Raw genomic sequence first — 14,610 nt, forward strand, 5'->3', positions numbered from 1 at the left:
GTCCTTTTTAGTCAGTGGCATAATAATCTGGACATTGTCAGCATAACAGTGGAAAGAGACCTCATGTTTCCTAAAAATAGAGCCAAGGGGAAGTAAAGCAAAGGCCCCAAAATGGAGCCCTGTGGAACCCCAGATAACAAAGGGGTTGTGACAGATTCCACATCTGCCAGCCCAACAGACACTGATCTAGCCGATAAATATGAATTAAACCATGCTAGGGCAACACCACGGATGCCCACTAAGTCGCGAAGGCGAGATATCAAAATGTCATGGTCCACCATGTCAAAGGCGGCAGTCAAGTCCAGCAGGACAAGAATCACATACTCCCCTGCATCAGTGGCCAAATAAATATCATTAACAACCTTTAGTAAGGCTGACTCTGTACTATGCATGAGTTTAAAACCAGACTGATAAGCCTCCAATAAATTATTGTCATCTAAAAAGGATTTCACCTGCGCATAGACCACTTTTTCTAAAATCTTCGAGATAAAAGGTAGCTTAGAAATAGGCCTAAAATTACTCAACATGGATTGATCCAAACGTGGTTTTTTGAGTAGAGGTTGCAAAACTGCATGCTTAAAATAACCAGGCACAACACCAGAAGACAAACTACTATTAATAATTTCCAAGACCGTGCCTCCAATACATGGGAAGACTTCCTTAAATAAAGCCGGAGAAATGACATCTTGAGGGGAGCCAGAAGGCTTGGCCTGGGCAACCACTCCCTCCAAAAAAGTCAGAGTTACCGGCTCAAAAACATCAAAAGTAGTCACACACGGAGTAAAGACCGATGGATCAGGCACTAACCCAACCACAGTGGCCTTTATAGTAGCAACCTTCTCATTAAAATAAACTAAAAACTTATTACATAGTTCAACTGTTGCTTCCTGACAGTCAGGCTGCGGGGAATTTAACACCATCCCGATTGTACTATATAATACACGTGAATCATGATTATTAGCTGCAACAATATTGGACAAATACTCCCGCTTAGCTTCTTCCACAGTCCTCGGATAGTTGCGCCAACAGTCCTTCAAAATTTGCAGTGAAACTTGCAGTCCATCCTTCTTCCACCTTCTTTCAGCTTTGCGGCATATCTGTCTGGCCAGTTCAGCAATGGGAGGAGCTGAATTCACAATTTCTTCTCACCTGAGTGCAAAGGTGCGCTGTATGTGTTAATGGATTAGAATCATGTCTCTTTCTGCTGATGCCTTCTTGAATGCTCCACCATCTCAGGTCTCTGTGCCCTTACTTTCTCCACTGGGATAATTGGGAAGGAAGTTGACTTTCCTCTCTTCTGGATTTTTTTATATTGGCCCTGGATACTGCCCCTTCGGGACTGGTCCTGCATTCACAGCCACATCTTTTATGCCAGCCCTGCTAAGTTTGGTCCTGTAGTTGTCCATTTTGAAGCCCTTATAACCTGATTTGGAACCATTTTCTTTCAGACAGGGATGTTTGCTCACCAGAGCTTCTGCAGCCTTGCCAATCTGTTTGCTACTAGGATATGCTTTATACTTATATATTTCAGCAGCCATTGCATCCAGTACGTTGTGTTTTTGATCCCTGGTTAACTTGATCATTTTTACCTCTTTCACAAATGCAGAGTTGCCCTCTCTTGGAGCATATACGCCACCTCATATGAAAACGTTGGAACCACAAAGATCTCTGGCCACCAGCAAAGACGTTTGTCAGGTTTGCCCGGCTGCACCTGCCTTTCTCACTCTTTCTCTCTTTCAGCCCCTGCTTACACTGCCTAGCACACCTGCTCCACATCCCCTGATTATCACCAGCTGCACTTCATTAGTTCTATCCCTGTTTATACCCCGCTCACCTGTCACTCCCTTGCCAGTTTATTCTAGTTCTCAGGCCCATTCCATCGTTGTTTTTTTCATGTATGCTAACGTTTGTCTCTCACCTTTAGTTCTCCTAGCTCCGACCAGTACGATCTTCCACTCTCCGTTACCACACTTTCTTTCTGCTGTTTTCCTCCTCCACGGACGTCTCCTCCGGACCCTGGACCTACTCAGCCCCTCCTGTCTCCACCTGTTCAGGTCGATGCACAGTCTCCTTAACTCATCTGTACAACTCCTGCCTTCTGTCTCCATAGCCACCACCGTCTCCCCATCAACCAGCTCAGGAGTGACTCCAGCGCCTGCAGCCCGGCCATCTCCCATCCATTTCACCATAAACTGGTTTCTCTGCCGCTGATCGACACACGGTTACTAACATTATTCTACACTGTCTGTTATTGTTTGGACTTTATACTCACTACACTGTAAATAAATTTAGCACTGCTTGCACCGAAGTCAGCTACCTGGGTCCGCCTCTCTTTACTCGCTCTCCTCCGTGTCCAAGCGGACATAACAATGTTCTGGTGAATCTGTGTCATCAGATAGCAACGCTGTCATCTGCACTGGCTGAACTCCTATCTGATTCAACTAATCTAACTAACTTAATAGTTGCCTTGGATTTTAGGTCCCCTATGTTAACTGAATTGCAGAGTGCATTGTCAAACTCTGGGTCTTGAAACTGAAGGCGAAAGTCATGTCAGGTTCAGCTTATTTTTCACATCAAATATGAGGGCACTTACAGTCTCAGGACAAGAGGGCAAAATAAGCCTCTCAGCATTGACCTGTAGTTTCAGAACATCTGTCACTTCCATTAGGAAAACCTGTAAATAAATGGGATAACCAATTGAAATCTGTACTTCAATATTCAATTTACTTCCACAGACAGCTACCAAACACACTGCATACAGCTACCTTTGAGATGACATCATGTAACATCTGGGCCATAGTGTAAAATAGACCTTACCTTGAAATGCTGTCCAGTTTTTCAAAGGTGGACTAGTTTTCATGGACTGGCCCAGACAGATCTGTAGTCTCCTTCTGGTCACCAGGACAAAAGCCCGAGGGTGGCTGCTCTGTATGTTGTAGCTTTTTTTATTCAGAAACTGGAATGAAATGTTAAGTTGTGAGAATAAGTTTTACACCCTGTAAGCAATGTGTGGCATTTGGTCAGTTAGCTGGCTCAAAGCTTTCAGCATATGGTCCTTACTTTTATGATCTCTTAGCCCATATGGCTGCAAATGCTCAATATACTTATAGTACATTAACTTTACCTAAATCCAATGTCTGGAAGCTGGTCAACATATTTCCATGGTCACTTTCTTTTAACCGTGTTAAGTCCTCTGGGTGTTTTCAAATTAACATCAGATAAGCAAAAGGAAAAATGCGGGTGACTCCAAGGGACTGTTTAGGTTAGTTTGAAAATGCTAGAAATGCTAATGGCCAAGCTTGTCAAAAATGGCTGTCAAAAACCAACATGACTCCGCAGCCACGTTTTTCAGTGAAACAGTTTGGCAGTGACTGTTTAACTTTGTAAATAGTTTCCGGAGCTAGCCTTAGCTACTTGCACAACTGTGTAACAAGCTAACACTAACTGCTAACACAGCACGTCTCAGCTTTTACTAAAAGCGTTTAAACAGTGTACAGAGAAGTAGTAAAATGACAGAAACATATTACCTTTGAGTGGAAGACAGGCGTATTGTAGCTGTGTCCTGAGCTGGCAAATATATAGTGCTGGCAACAAACAGCGGTGCACAAACTCCAAGTCTCCCCATTATTCCAGTGCAAACAGGTTACATATTCAGCTGTTCTAAGTTATCTCACAGCATGACGGTTACATACTGTAGCTGCTGCATTTAGGCGCTCAAAGTACAGAAAACGTAGAAGAAATCAGGGAACGGAAATGGTAGAAATTTTGTCATTGTCAGCTCAAAACTGTTATAATTTTCGTCCTATGACTGGTTATAGGCCACTTTATTAAGCGTTGACATTTTTCTGGTGAGAAAGCAGCAACTCAGATTGAGAATAAATGGTCAGTCTAGCCAAGTAATGCCAGTGTAGGAATTTGCGCTGACATTTTCAGAGATGTGAGTCCCCGCTAGCAGCCCAGTTTCATCTGGGTCAGAGAAGAATGTTCACATCAGGTGCAACTGAAGGTTGAAACACAATGAGCTGATATGTTTAGGGCTGTAACTTCTGCCAGCTTTTTCTTGAAAAAAAGAGTGAAAATATCCATCATGTGGTGATATAGTTTAAGTCTTGTTTGTTCTACAGCCGGAAGCCGTGATTATTTAAATCATTATGGCCTAGTAACAAAAACAAGGCAAATTTAAGCAACAAAGTTGACTGCCATTTTGAATGAAATTAACAATTTATCTGTATTCTATCTAAATAGTTTAGATGAATTGCTAACAAGTTATTTGGATACATTTTTATTTACTTGTGCACAATATGATTTATACTTAGAATTTTCAACAAAAATATAAAACTTCCAAGCCATATTTAGCACCATCAGTGCATGGGCAGCAGGATTTGTGATTTTTATTTATTTATTTTTTACAATGGGATCAAGTGAACTCTGAGAAGATTAAATGCACTCAAAACACCCATTTGGAAGATCTGTCCTAGTAAAAAACTGATAGACCTGTAGTGCACTACAGGCCCAGCAACAATTGGTGGACAGATGTTAGCAACTAGTGAACATAGCTGAGCATTTAGCTACTAAAGAGCTAAATATTTCCTTCAGGAGCGAAAGGTAGTTGTGAGTCAAAGAGAGGTAAAAGGAGAAAAATGTTGGACTTAACCTTTGACAGGTGACCAGAAACTCAATTTCAAATGAATGATAATGCAGCATTATTATATCAAGGGACATAATACTGTATATCAGTGTTGTGTTTACAACTTGCTACCGCCAAAATGGACAAGCAAAAAAGGCCAAACATTTACTGGGTCCACATTCTCATTATGAGGACTTTTTACTTATTTCACTGTTTTATACTATTGTCAACTGAGTATCCTTGGGTTTGGACAGTGGGTCAGAGAAAAGTGCAAAAACACAACAACTTGAAGACATAACATCTGACTCTCTGAAAGTTGCATAGATTCAACAGTCTAGTGATTAATAAAGAAAATAATCAGCAGATTTGATTATCAAAACAACCACTAGTAGCAGCCCAAATATTTTAGTATGTTGTAAGATCACCTGACGAGATTATATTGTCGTTACATTTTACAAAGAATTACTGTAAAATAAATGTTCCTATACTGAGAACTTGGTTAGAATAAAAAGCTAGTCTCAACTCCGAAACTCTTCCAAAAGAATTACAGGAGACATTTGACTCATGTGAATACCCATGTAAGGAGAGTGATAGATTTATGTATATGAGGCAAGTTCTCACTTCCATCATTAGCACATACAAGCCTGATCTCACATTTGGCAGTTCTCACTCCCACCGATGGCTAGCGTCCAACATGGACTCTCTTTCACATTCACCATACACACTTCAACACACAGTGCACCTCTGTAGCCACAAGCATACGTAAATTCAACAGGCCTATAAGTGACCCACACAATGGCCTGTTTGTTTTCCCTGGTGCAAGTCACAGAGCAGTTAACCTTGCTAGCTGTGTAAACACATGACCTCACTGCTCAGTGGTATTTTTCACACTCGCCACCGGGATTTACATCACCTTATTACCTCTATCTTCCCTTAATTCCCCATTATCTTAAAATATGGGACTTTTAAAAGGTGATTTGACAGGCTCTTGATTAGCAAATTTGTTTGCTTAGTTTTGGGACTCCACTGGAGGAAAACTAGAAGCTGAGAGGAGAGGGAAGGAGGAGGAAAAGGGAGGTGAAGAGAGGACAGAGGGGGAAGAATGGAAAGCCGGGGAAGAGAAGAAGTAGGTTGAAATGAGAATGAATATTACTGTAATCACTGCTTTCTGGGAGAAAAGAGTTGAAGTAGAAAAGACTGGTGCCTTACAAAAAGACAGAGGCAAAGGGAAACTTTGTGTAGTTGTTAGGAGAGAGACAAGTATGGTGGTTTCTCTACCATAGGGATACACTGTGCACATCTTGAGGTCCCAGTGGGAGGACACAAGGCCAATCGGCTAACAGAGACATTTCCTGTGCTTGTTTTATCAGATGAGAAGAAGCGCAAAGGCTAAATGTCCCTCTCAACAGTGTTGTACACTTCTCCAAATAACCCTCTTTGGGGAACGAAAGGAGAACATGCATCTTTGTAAGATGACATAAGAAGCACAGCTTAGGAGCACTGACCTCACTCTCGCACAATCAGTCATCCACAAAAAAGAAAAGATGAAATGTAGACCACGTGAGTTAAGAGAGGAGGTTTTACCTTTTAAGATATAAAGCAAGGCTGCCTTATGTCATAACCTTCAAGCCTTAAAATCTATAAAAAGCCTATTAGGCAATCTGGCCTTGAGTGATAGCACTTGAAAATCAGAAAATGACATGAGTGAGAGGCTGATCTAACAAACCCTCTTCATCAGAGTGTAACTGAAGCCCACAGGAATTCAAAGAGAGGTCTTTGATGCCCACATGACTGCCACAGTCAGGAGAATCAAAGTTAGAGAACATAACAAAATGAAAAATACAGATCCTCGGAGGAGGGATCATTGTGAAATTTTTATGCATTTCATTTGAAACTGTTGCTTGATAGCTATGTGGTTTGATTAAATAAGTGACTTCATTTGGTGAATTTGGTGGTGAATCTATTATAGAGCAGGGTATGGGTGGACTGCAAGAGAGGAACTCAGAGAAAGCATGCAATCTTCCATGACCCAAGAGACAACCAGACTCTAATTGTGCAGTGAACAAATGCCTGAACATCCAAAAGCAGCATGGATGTTCCCACACAAAACTGTTCCATGTCAGTTTGGCTCTATAATAAGGAGTATGAGGTTTTTCCTTTTAAAATGGCAAATAAGAATTTCAAGTTTATATATCACACATCTGCAAAACTCATAATGCATATTTTGCAGGATCTAAATAAACATGATCTAAGATTTCATGCCCTCATGTGACTTTTTAAGCAATTAAGCAGCACTAGCAGTTCTTGCCTACCTACCACTTCTTGACTGTTGTTCCATTGTGAAAGACTTAAGAATTCTTTTCCAACCCAAGATCTGCCACTCTGTCCATGCTCACAATATTATACAACTTAGTGTGCGGTTCTTTATGCAGCGCATTCAAATTACATGTTAGTGAATTCAAAAGCAAGGGGGAACAGAGCGAGAACGCTGTAGTGCTTGAGTCCAGAGTCAAAGTCCCCTGAGCGTTAGCTGCATGTCAATCACAGTAAATTCAGATGAGCTGAACCCTGTCCTACTCATGTTGTTGTCCAGAAGATACAAACCTAAAACCTAAACTGACTTTATTCCAAGCAAGTGGTAGGTATTTTGACTGTGGTTCTGCAGGCATGGTGGGGCTGCATCTCTATCCTAAATCATGTTCTTAGAACACAAGAAACAAAAGAACTGCATAACATTAAGCCAAGAGGCAAAAGGTCTAAAGCTTAGGAAACATACTTGACATCATTCCACTGGTCTGTTATGAGGAAAAATAAAAATAGCCCTGGCACCTGCTGTGCAGAGACAATGCATATTTGAACTGACATATCATGTGATCACTGGGAACTGGACCACATTTGGAAAACATTGTATAGGTAAACATTTATTTAAAAAAATGAACAGAATTGTCTGATCATCTGTGTTAGAAAATTGTCTCTGCCAGTTTTCCATTCTATTCAAATTCAGCCTGCCACTTGGCTGACTGTGCTCAGCGGTGGTTAGAAACTATTGCCTTCCAAGGAAACTCTGGATTCTTGCTTTGGAACTCAATGCTATGATAGATTGAGTATCTAGGATCACCACACTATAACAAAGCATGCATATACAGTATATTGCATGCATGTAAACATATAACTGTATATGGACAGATTCATGAATGCACCATAATTTAGCAGATGTTGATTATAATGCGAATAAGGCACAACAATCACCTGAAGTGACATTTAATTTTAACTGAGTGCATGAGCGAAAGGGAGAGAAGGGGTGGAGAAGGAGACGAGTCAGAGTACAGTAACTAGAAGCCTTCACAGCACTGTGCAGTCCAGAGGAAATGCATGGCAGTGTTCCCTACATCCTGTCCACCCAGCCCTAATCCTGACCCTGGCTCTCGTTCCACACTGCCAAAGCCCTGTTATCACTCTGTGCAATTACCTCCAGATTCCTCTGCACCCATATTATATTGTGTCAATTATAAAATCCCTTTATAAGTGCACTACAGTCTAGAAATAGCTGTGTGAGAGTGTATGGCTGGACATGCATGCAGAAACTGAAACAAAAACCAACTTGTACTTATAAAGATAGAGCAGCTCCATAATTTGACCAAAATAAGTTGCAGTATGTTTGGATTTAAAATATACATCCACATATTGAATCAGTTGTAACACCTGAACACAACCGTTTATGATTCAGAATGTATGAAAACTATACAGCAAGTGAGCAGAAAATGTTTAAACATTTAGATAAATGTAATGGATAAACTGTTTAAATAGACAGCTAAAATAGAAATGGCTATGATTGAACATAATGAATAAATAGTTGATTTTTAGCTTAAAACTAATGCATACAGCTAAAATAGCTTAAAGGTAATGAATAAATTGTTGATATAATTAGCTAAAAGTCATGTATAACAAGGTAAAAAAAACTATAAGTAATAGATAATGGTTGAAATTGTTAACTAAAACTAAATGGCTGTCTGATGATGTCATACATCAGACAGACATGAGCAAGCACTGCACTAGAGGACTGTATGCATTGCATTCCAGGGGCTATTCCAATCATCTCACCAGATTGGGTTTGCACCTTATAAGGAGTGGAGGGCATTCTCCACATGTTGTCCAAACACTGCAAACTTATTAGATAGTTTCGTGGACAATTATGATGCTGTCTCTGCCTCAAAAGCATTCAGAAAAGAAAGGATCCTAAGGATCTACCCTCCAAACCTCTTCTATTTTCCATGCTTCCACTTCCACTGATACTTCTATGTAAATAAAGCTGAGACATGGACATGCTGTCCAACTTGAGTACAATGCAAGTTCACCAAAGCCTTTTGCCTCAGGGGTGGTGGGATTTCAAAGAATGAAATCCGAATGAAATACCTTGAAATGATATGTTAAATTAATCTGTGAAGTGAGAAGGCCTACCTTTTTGAAAGACCGCCCAATGGCTTTGTCTGCAGGGGATTCTGGATGTGTCTGAGGTTCAGACACCAAAGGACAACTGCCTTCTGCATGATTTTATGGTTAAATATGATCTATGAGGGACATGTGGTGCGTGGTGGTAATTACATGGGACACATCCTTGCCTATAAGCAACTTTGTAGACTTTCCACATGTCAGATTTCAAAAGGTTTATCCACATTATGCAATTATGGGTCAAGAACACAGCTTTCCTTGAGAGTTTTGGAAGATGCTATTGGAAGAGAAAATTATTAACAGTCAAAAAATCAATTCTAAACAGTTAGGCCACAGTTGGTGCCATGTTGGCTGCTGTGACGGCTGACTGTCATACTTTGTTCCTGGGAATTTGACGGAGTATGTGCCCATTGCAGGAACGGACATGCTTTTCTTTGTGTAGACCCGCGGTTAGCGAAACATTTGCATGAGGGCGGCATTGCGCGAGCCACAGAAGTTTGTTAAAGCTCGGAAGCGTGACTTTACTTTTCCTTTAGTAATTTTAAACGCACACAAGAGGAAGCGGGTAATAGCTATGATATCCGGAAAAGTATCAGTAGCGGTTCATGCGAAAAGTGAAGACTCATAATGTGATAATCTTCCACCGTCTAATACGCATTGGCTTTTGTTTACTCACTGCGTTGTGAACATTCTTCTTCGTCTATGAAATGCTAAAAGTTGAGTATACAAGCAGTCCAAAGTTTTTGCGCTTACCTGTGGATCTAACGGGACAAAGTAGAGCACTTGAATCGAGTGAGAGGAGAGAAACCAGTCTGCAGTCGGTCCTCCACTACATTCAATGATAAGACCAAACTGCATACCCTTTCAAGCCCCTCCCTTTAAAACATAATCGCACATCTACTCTTGACTGAGTCGTCCGCAGGGCCTCAGTCTGCGCCTCATACTGCATTTACGAATCGGGTTCGAGTCCAAAAATAAAGACATATATTAACTCAGAGAAGAACTCGTGCAACACTCCTTATGGCTAAACTGCCCTTTTGGTTATCCCTCAGTGGGTCTCTGAAAGAAAATCATTTGTCAGAAGCCATGAAATGAAATGCTAATCTCAAACAAAGGGGAGGACTTGATGTACACATGCAGGTAAACAGTAAAATGTTTTATGATAACAGTAAAAATGTTTTATGATAACAGTAATTTGGTGGCAACTTAAAAAAAGAAACAAACAAAAAAAACACTACTACTTTTATAAATTCTATAACTGTAAATGAAATTCATTTACACCTTTTCACTGAAAAGAAGCGTAGGCTGCTCTGTAGAATACAAAATTACTAGTTAACATGTAAACAGTTTTTGTGAATGCATGGTTTTATACTGTAATGGCAGTGAGATTAAAAAATGTGGTTTCAGTGGAAGTCTGTTAGAAATTAATAAATTAAACATAATTATTAGACATTGTCTTAGACTTTGTGTTAGTAATGCAATTCAGTAAGATTCAAAGTCTGCTCTATTCTGCTCTGCTTCAAGGTTAGCAGTAAGCCATGACACCAATTGTTTTCTTGTATTAATCTTGTGTTAGATTTATGTCTGAATGATTGTTTTAGTTATGCACCACGTAACAACATCCACACACATGTTGAGCTACCTCATTTTGTTATGACTAGGTAACACGCAGCTGCTCCAAGCCTGTGGAGCTCTAGATAAGAGATGGAGTCTGATTTGATTTGATTTGCTGGACAGACTTCATCTGTGTAAGGGGTTAGCCCAAAACTTGTAAATGTTTTAGGCTCTGTGTTTCCGGGATCTTTTTCTCTCTTCTCCAGCAGCTTGTCTGGAGGAAGGAACAACCCGGATTGTGTTCTGTAATCTTTATTTATATATTTTTTTTAAATAAACCAGCACTAAAATCAAGAAAGATGGACTCCTTCCTTTCTCGGATCTGTCCAATAAAAGAACTGGGATATAACAAGTCAGTGAGGCATTTTTTGACCACAAGGGTGTCAGGAGGGTACAAAATGCATAAAAAGAGTATAAATTACATTTAAGAATAAATGACACTGGATTTAAAAAAATATTACCAAAAAGAAACTTTCCTGCCAAATTTCATGCCACAAGCTGTAACACAGCCAGAATGATCGCCAAATCAAAAAATAAATTGACAAAAATGGACATTTTTGCCCGAGGAGGGTGGCAAAAAGACTTGGAACCCTGGGCATCACAGGTTTATAAAGGAAGAGAGCCATCAACAATAACGTGGAAGCAGCAAGGGCTTTATCAACCTTGATTGGTTTGCCTGGACAAATATGTCTCTTTGTAAGATCCAAAACACCCAATGGCTCCAGAATGCAACACTGATCATCAGTGACAAATTTAGACACATGATGTGTCTAAACTCCGGCTTCCGCTCACAGTCCAAATGCATGCAGCTTAGGTTTATTGGTGACTCTAAATTGCCCGTAGGAGTGAGTGTGACCATGAGTGGTTGTTTGTCTACATGTCAGCCCTGTGATAGACTGGCAACCTGTCTAGGGTGTACCCTGCCTCTCACCCAATGGCAGCTGGGATAGGCCCCAGCCTCCCTGCAACCCTATTCAAGATAAGTGGTATAGATAATGGATGGATGTATTTGTATTTTTTTAAATACAGTGATTGTTACTGTTATCCAAGTGGAACAGATCCATCTTCTTATTTGATCTAATGAAAGTTACTCAAATGAAAAAGTCTGTGGCTTTTAAACACTATAAAGAAGGATGGTGAGTTAGAGAGAATGGATGTCAGGGAGGTTATTGAGTGGGCACTTACCATCACAGAACTGAATTACTCCCATGACACCTTCACAAGGTTCCTCTGAATCTTACCACCACAACAGAGGACATAAAAAGATAAATATCTGCATGTGGATGACTCTCACTACCATGACTGTACACTGATATTGGTAATTTGTGGTAAAATGAGGGCCCTTATGGCTAACATCTTGCTTGTTTCCATCTAAGCTGCACTGACACAGATAAGACAGCAGTAGACTAAAGATCTGAAATAATTTCTGCTTAGGAACCCAAGCTGGGGTAAATGCATTGTAACATTATGTGGGATGTCTGATATTACTACAGAAACCCATCTGTGTCCAATCATGAGAAGACTATCTGTTCAGCATAAAAAAGAAAGGTGACACGTATGTATGTACAGCATTTTATAGAAACTGTACATAGATTCAACACATGGACATATAAATCTGCAACATGCAATAATAACACACTGTATATTGTTCAGTAATCAAACACTGAATTTACTCTTACTGTATTCTGTACAGTGTCTGTGAGGCAACTCTAATTACCCAGTAGATGGAAGTGTGATTCTTACCATTGTACTGCCATTTCCTCAAGCTCCTGCAACCCTTTTTCATGTATCAGTAAAAGATGAATGCATGAATGGAGTTTGATGCTTGGACAGCCCCTGGTGGAGATTATGATAAAGTGAAAATGTAAGTATGAGTCAGATCTCTCAGCAGTTATAGTGTCATCATTTTGGCCTATACTGCCACCAGCAGTTGCAGAGCATAAAGTAGATTGACCCATGTTAAAAACAAAACAAATCTCTCCCTGAAAAACAAGAAAAAATATGCCTTTATGAGAAAACAAAGTAGACTAAGCCCCCGCCTGCAGCCTTCATTCCTTCCTCTTTCTTCATGGTATTTCGATTTGGTCTCTAGACTTCTTCAATCACTGCATGCTCTGCCTCTTATGAATCTCCTGTTCCAACATCTAAAATCACTAACTGGATCTGGGGGTCAGTAACAGAAAATCAACTATAGGCAGGGTGTTTTTCTATTTTTGCAGTTTCTCTTTGCAGTCTTCAAATCTGGTGTGGATACGGTGCAGGCATACAGTACTGCTGAATGAATATGGAATGTCTTTTATTCTGTATCCTTTGTGGATTACAAGAGATCACAAAGTCTGCACAGTACAATCTGGTATGATGCATGGCTTTTCATACCAATCCCTGCATTTTCCTATGAGTTCAGGTACTGCATACAAGATCATAATTCCACTTTGGTCTGGTTAGAAGCATAAATAGTTTTATCTTGGAAGGAGGATTAAGATAGGAGTGTAGCATTTGATCTTCAAAATGCTGGAGGTTATCTCAGGTAAAGTACAAGTGTGGTTAGCTTGCATAAAAATTCTGACACTGAGTTAAACTTCTGTTCATTTCCATTACAAAGACAAGATCTTTTTCTCATTCTTGGCCACCTTCACCTCACTATTGTAGCATTCATCATCCACTGTGTCAATCTTTCAGTGCAAATTCTTACAGAGCTCCTGTGAACAGAACTGACTCTGGCTTATTTTAAACCACTACGGGAAAAATAGAAATGAAAAGAAAGGAATGATTCATCATCAAACAGCATGTAAAAGCCATGGCTTTAAAATTTCACTCAGCTGTCATCATGTAGTCAGGTGGCAGGATGTCTTTCAAAGTAGATTTTAGAACGAAAAACATATAGCTGAGCAAGAGATAGTGTTTATTTGAGAAACACAGGGGAACTGCTGCAGTAAACCAAATGTCTGTTTGATATTACAGACAAAGGTTATCCACATATAAGCCAATTCTAAACCCTTCTGGACACAAGGACATGAGCATTGCGGCACACAATACACCCAGGAACCTGTGTGGAGCAGTGGCTGGATATTCAGTGTCTGTCAATGGCTCTTGGTTGTGTAAAATACTACTTGACAGTTGAGTGACAATGATAACAAAGCACAAAAGAAAATGCAGTATACTACAAAAAGCAATACATGAAGCCCAGTGGGCCAACAGACACACGAGATAGATAGCTGAGACACATTAGCTGCTAACTGCTATAGTCACAAGCTACATGCTCAGTGATGCCAACTTGGCGACTTTCCAAATCCTCTTAGTGACTTTTTTTGTCAAAAGTGACTAGCGACAAATGTAGTGACTTTTTCTGGTGTTATTGGAGACGTGAAAGCATATATCACTCTACAGTTACTGTCCTCAATGTGCAGCGAGTGCTGCCGTGAGCCCCTCCCCCGTTAATCCCACATCCTCTACTCTTTGATTTGATTTGATTTGATTTATTTATTCTTTCAAACATGTAACAACAGTCAGTATGTAATCACACATAATTCCAGACATGTCCACAAAAATATTTTCAATTTACTTATACCTAGTACATGCTTGAACGGAGTAGGAAGAAGTTAGACTTATCTAGTCCTACCCCCTAACATCATCTTATCATCATTGGTTTGCAAGCAGTATTACTACATGGATACATATTCTACATCCACACTCCCATCTGATTAATCATTAAGCCTGTTCTTGCATATATCTTGATTGACACATACCTTTATATCTGTGTTTAAACTCATCAATATTCTTACTGCTTTTTATGTCCACACTTAAATTATTCCATAGTTTTACTCCACTTATCGAAATACAGAATCTTTTTTTGGTTGTACGTATAGCATAAATTTTTAAATTTAACTGACCCCTTAAATTGTATCCCCCTTCCCTTTCAT

At 40.0% G+C, this 14,610-nt stretch overlaps 1 protein-coding gene across 2 annotated transcripts in view; it reads right to left on the bottom strand.

Moving 5' to 3' along the window:
• cald1a (caldesmon 1a) overlaps positions 1 to 9,941 on the bottom strand; it is a 69,865-nt gene extending 59,924 nt beyond the window's left edge. The window contains exon 1 of one of the 2 annotated variants that reach the window (XR_002276501.1): positions 9,830 to 9,941. The gene's annotated coding sequence lies outside the window, so the exon portion shown is untranslated. The remainder of the gene's footprint in view (positions 1 to 9,829) is intronic. The other variant, XM_020619180.1, reaches the window with a different exon arrangement.
• Between the last annotated feature and the right edge of the window lie 4,669 nt (positions 9,942 to 14,610).

Source organism: Monopterus albus, unplaced genomic scaffold (assembly GCF_001952655.1).
Source record: "Monopterus albus unplaced genomic scaffold, M_albus_1.0 scaffold216.1, whole genome shotgun sequence".
NCBI classification, from domain to species: Eukaryota; Metazoa; Chordata; class Actinopteri; order Synbranchiformes; family Synbranchidae; genus Monopterus; species Monopterus albus.